The sequence below is a fragment of the Agelaius tricolor genome, unplaced genomic scaffold (assembly GCF_023055355.1).
Source record: "Agelaius tricolor isolate 1412-34295 unplaced genomic scaffold, bAgeTri1.0.p SCAF_6, whole genome shotgun sequence".
In the NCBI taxonomy this organism is placed as follows: Eukaryota; Metazoa; Chordata; class Aves; order Passeriformes; family Icteridae; genus Agelaius; species Agelaius tricolor.
The window spans coordinates 19,039,253-19,045,252 of NW_027269266.1; positions in this window are offsets into that span (position 1 = coordinate 19,039,253).

A 6,000-nucleotide genomic window follows, 5' to 3' on the forward strand; every position below is an offset into this window, starting at 1 on the left:
CATTCACTTGCTTTGCTTTTTTTGGCGGTACAGTGGTTTTGCTTTTTTTGGCAGTACAGTGCCCAAGAGGCTGTTACACATGTAGTGTCCCATTCTCCTCTGATTCTTTCTTGAGCCTGTCAGTGTGTGGCACCATCTAAACAGGCTGAATGGCTTGTGCCTCCCACAGACTTTGAGTTATTCTGCACCAGTTGTAAAAACTCTGGCAATGAAGCGCTCCTGCTGATACACTTCTGAGGTTGTGCAATAGCCCGTGAGCATCTACAGCCAGCAGCAGTAGAAGCAGCAGTGTTAAGGCTGGATACCTCTGTGAGCTGGCTGCCCCAAATAGTATGTGGTCCAAATTACTCTGTTGAACTAAGATCCTAAATTTCTCTTAAATCAGCCCTAGGTTTCCTAACAATCAGTCCAAAAGTAATCCCTTGCCAATAAATTAACTTGAAGAAGCCTGGAATTCCAGCTATGTTGTTTGAGATCCCCAATGAATGTCTTGGAAAGTTTACAAGCCTTGCCATGTTCTGCTAATCATTTAAATATTTAACTTGCCAAATGCTCAAAGTTTCACCATTTTCATGTTCAATGTCCTGAATATCCTGGGAAAAATTTTTCTAACTTGACCATTCAAAACAAGCAACTGCATTTTTATGTAGGCACCTAAATCAATGCTTTGCTCTGCCATGCTTAGAACTCTGATCTCCGAAAATCAGCCACCCTAGATACCTACATATGGCTTTAGGGACCTAAGTCTTGGCAGCCAAATTAATGTTTGTGATACTCTCACATGTTTTCAATAAGAATCTAAACATAAACCAGACCAAAAAATATAGAAGTGGGGGGAAGGAAAGAAAAACAAGGCTCTGTAGGATATCTATGTGTTGACATAAAATATGGAATAATCCTGGCCTACTGCATCTGTGTGTGCAGAGTTTTCTTTCAAATGTGAATCATTGAATCAGTAGTTCAGCCTGTCCTTGGAAGAGAGCTACTGTATCTCACACATACCAAGACAGCAGGCTCTACACTGAGATGTTTTGAAGTGGCATTCAGGTGCCCACCACACCTCAGCAGCAGGTCTTCATTTGCTCCCTGGTAACTTCCTGGGCCTTCTCAAAAATGAATTTTGGTGTCACTGATGAGTAAAGGTTTCTGTGTTTTCTGCTCTTATGCTATTGTCATAGCTGACCTCTGCCCTAAGGCTGCAGCTCTGGGCACCAGGCCCGCTCTGCAAACTGACAGCCTCAGGAGGGCTTCTGGGGGAAGAAAAAGTTAATGGTATGAGGCCACATTTGGCAGTATCTAGGAGATGCCCAGGGTTGCTGGCATCAGAAATTACTTGATCTGTTTTGAATTTACAATTTGTCAATGGGGCTTGTTTTTAAAGGTACAAATATGACCATCCTACCTGCAACCTCAGGAAAAGCTAAATATCTGCTTCGAGGTCCCTTGACAAGCTGTGCTTTATATTTTTTCAGGGAAAATAAACCCACATTTTTCCATTCATTAATGTGGCCAGACAGAACAACAGTACAGCAGCAGAGTCAATAGAATTACTATTTTGAGACTGCTATTATGATTTCTCCATCCAGTAGACCGAAGTCCAAAACAACCCCAAATTTCTCCTGGGGTCTACACTTTGTTCTTGCAACTCTTTTCTCTGCTCAGCTGGTTCTCTGGAGAACAGCACAGCTGTGAACATGCTTGGGCACCCACAGCTCCTCTGGGAGCAGAGCAGAGTTTGGGGGTTTCTGGTAAAAGGTATCCCAGCTCAATCAGCACTTCAGCTTTTACCACAATGCTGTTACTCACCAAAAGGTCAAAATAGCACACATGATTGTGTTCCCTTTACCCCTGCTCTTAAGTCATAGTGTGAGATAGAGTTCCCAGGTGGGGGAACTAAAGGTGTTTTACTTTCTTATCATGCCTGGACATAGGTTTAGCTGCAGGAACCCTCCAGCCTTGAAAACTAGGAAGTATTCTTTATACAAAAACTGGAAAGGTACATGCCTATGCCCAAAACTTAAACTGAAATCCAGAATTATCACCATACCCTTACCAGGAGAACACTTGAAAAACATGAAAATTGAGTGCTTTCACTGCATACCTCCTTCCTGCTCTAGAGAACATCTACAGGGAAGCATAAGAGCTATAGGCCTGCCATAGCCTTGTGCATACATGTTTGCTATGATTGAACCCTCCCAGGCAGGATGTGTACAAAACCTCCAGATTTCAGTCTGGCAGGTAGCAGGAGTTACAGAGGCCAGAGTTCCTTGGTCAAGCCATAAATTTAGGCAAAGATTTCCCTTTCTGTGTTTGCACCAGCACACACATACTCCTCTCCCATGCAATATTAGGCAAGAAGATGAGTTTCACCTAGACAGATGCATCTCATGGGGTTTAGCCCTTCCATGGCTTTGTGTCTGTGACTCAGCTCAACTGTCTGGCTGTTGCCAAATGTTGTATAAAGCCCTCTTCATTCTTTACATTCAGTACTTCTCAGTTTGGTTTACACCCACCAAAAATCTTTTCCATGTTTTTCTTCCTTACAAGGAAAATAAACTTGTAAAGAGGGAGAAGTGAAGGGTTACATCTGGAGAGAGTTATGGCTGTGGCTCAAAGGAACAACTGGAATGTCTGTAATGCGGAAGCTTCTTCCACAAAGCCATTTCTTTCCTCTACTTGAGAAGAACAGATACAGGCTGCTGCTCACAGAGCACAGCCCAGTGCACATTCCAGTGAGGAACACCAACAGCATCCCTGCTGAGAGCAGGGTTGATGGTTTACATTGGTGCTACCCACTCAGCCTCATGCACACTGTCAGGAGCAACTCGGCATCAGAAACTCTGCCTGTCCTGAAACTAATTACAAAAGCCACAGCCATAATAGTAGCAACCAATTTTATAACTGGCCAATTCTGACACTTTTTGGTATGGACTTCCAGCAAGCCAAGTGCTTGTAGTCACTGCTGAAGTCACTGGCATTGGGGATGCTTGGAGAGGAAAAGACTCTTTGTGTAGGTGGTGACTCTGAGATACCAGCACCACAACAGCCTCACAGCTTCATTCACCTGTGACAGATATTATGTTGGAGGGTGACATCTTCCACCTTCAGGCTCAACTGTGAGTTTTAAGGAATGGCGAGAGAGGAAAGGAAAATACTTTTCTTTGGTGTAAATTAGTGATGGGGAAATACACATTCAGAGAATCCAATTAACTTCTCTTGCATGTGTAGAATTTCCCTCAGACTACAGTTCTCAAAGGTTGGGGTTGACTTTTATTTGTCCCATGCAGGTGAGTGGTATGCAGTTCAAAACCACTCCTTGTTCAAGCAAATGCATAAGTTTGTCATTAAAAATTTTTAAACAAGAAGTTAATTTCAGATTCTAAAATTCAAGTTATATCTGCATCAGATTCTTGAAAAGATACTCAACTTAACTGCTTAAAACCAACCCTATTTCTGAAAAGAAAGCTCAATGTTTGAAATGTTTAATATTTATTTAAGCAAAATTTACAAGTTTATTTTAAATTAATGTGTTATCTGTAAAATTATTATCTCCTAAAAAAACCTATTATCTCCTAAATTTACACGTTTTATAAGTTTGTTTGTTCATAAAAAAACTAATTTTGGAACAATGACATTCAGGGAAGAGAAAAAAACCAAACTATGAGACAATAACATCTACAGTGATAGGTTTGGTTTTTTTCCATTTGTGAGGCATAGAGTATTTGCAGTGTACAATTTCGTGCATACTGTTCTTGTTTTGCTTTTCTCATAAGCATGCCAGACAAAGGAAAGGTTCTGTGAGAAATATAAATTCTACTTGTTTTTAAAAATGTGGAAAACAAAAGCTAGCCTTCCCCATTGTGGATTTTCCTCTTTTTTTCCTGACATACTCTAGCTTCTCTTTGCAGTCACTTTTTCGTTCCTTTCTAAAATGTCTAATATAGAACAAAACTATGGCAAAGCAAAAGTATTGATTTAAAAAATTATGCTGTTCACATCAGTGTTTGGTGTATTTTTTGAAATAATTGTGAGGAGAACAGCTACCAGTGTTCCAAACAAACAACATCTGCAGTCCATCTAGCAACTGGCTTTTCAAACATTCCCATGTGTGATTGACTTGTTCCTGCACCATCTGCAGCAACTATTCCTGGTAGCAGTATATGTCACCATATACAGTGATGTGGAGTGGAGGAGAAGTTATGTTGGAAAATGGTGAAAAACACTTTGAAAAAACTTGGACAGAGACCTCTCCTTGCTCACTCTTGAAACAAATCCAGTGGTCCCAACAAGACAGTTATGGAAGCACTGGGCTGACAGTCCATCATGATGAACCCAAAGATTATACTGTCCTTGGATTTTGCCATTCTTCATGCTTCAGTGCTTATTTGCCTCTCTTGAGCACCCGATTATGCAGGAATTAATTATACACTATGTTAAATTCATATGAGAGATATTTTGATTTACTAGCTATTTAGCCATCATCACTCTCCAAAATTTGTGTCTCAATTGCAGCTGTTGCTTCATCTTCTTACACTTGGTCTGTGAACAGGGAGTTTTCTATCATTATTATATCAGTATTTATTGTATCTCAATATTACAGGAATGTTTGTGGGGTTTATGGAATTATTGATTAAAAAAATGAGATAATATGGGAGTAGAACTGCATACCTTGAGAAACACCTGCTCAGTGATGAGACTCCATTGCCAATGTTCTCCTGTTTCCAAGGAAAAATTTGTCATCGCTTCCTGTCTGTTTAGTTGTTAATTCACTCAATGTGACCCACATTAATTCTGATTCACACTGAAATTACTTTGTAGTCAAAGAACCTCACAAAATTGAATGTTTTCAAGAACCTAGCCTTCTATCAGTGCTGCAGCTTTCATCAAATACATTTATAATTTCATTTTTAAGATAAAGGTAGACAAGATCATTAGCCATAAAGAACACATGGTTACTCACAAAACTACAGGACTTACTCCAGATTGAAGGGTTTCTGATTTTAATGGCAATGCTCATCTATAAAAGACTTGGGAGCACAGAAGACCATCCCATTGCCATCACAAAGTGAGAGCTGCTACCAAAACCTCCCTTCCTTCCATACAAAGAGTGATGGGAGGGTGATTGTGTCTGTGGATATCTTGGCTCTGGCATGGGAGAACAGCAGCTGTGGGCTCTTCAGCTCTTCTCAAAGTCTTCCACATCTCTCTTAGATGAAAAGGGAAATTGGAAGCTGGAAGCTGATAAGCATTCTACCTTACCTCATTTCTGGCTTCCTCACATTAGAAACAAAATGTAGTGGGAGATATGATGCCTCTGTGTGACATTTCTGTTGTAAATGTCTTGTTAAAATTACGTGTGCAGATATACTGAAACTTAAAATGGGTGCAACTGTACTTAAGGTTTGGTGTTCACTCCTAATATGGAAAACAGCCATGGATTTATTTACCATGACAAGAATAAAATAAACCTTGCACACAGCACAGTTTTAAGGGGAAAAGGAGAAGGATTTGATATATAACCAGGCACCAAGGATCCTGATTTGGCAGGATTTCCATTGGTTTTTCTTTGGGAAATGTTTCTTATCAAGATGGCTATCTGGGATATTTCTCATCTTTTCTTTTCCTTGGAGTTTTTTCATAGAGAAAATGGTTTAAAATTCTAGATATAATCACAATTCTTTTCTTTGCCTTTTCGGACTCAGATGTGCCCTATGTTCTGTGCTTCCCAACACAGACTGCCAGGCAGCTGGGGAGAAAATGTTTCTTTATAAATTGAAGCTTTTGTTTCTTCCTTTCTTTACTCCCTTGTCCAGTCATCCAGATTAATTCTTGATTGAGAACATAACTTAGAGCATTTATTGCTTACCTCAGGCCAGAGGACATCTATTTTTTATAGGAAAGTCTTCATAAATAATACTTTGCTTAAATAAGCAAAGTAAGCTTCAGAAGCTGAATTGTTATGAGCCTTTTCCACCCAGGCAGCTGGCGAATGAACAGCCT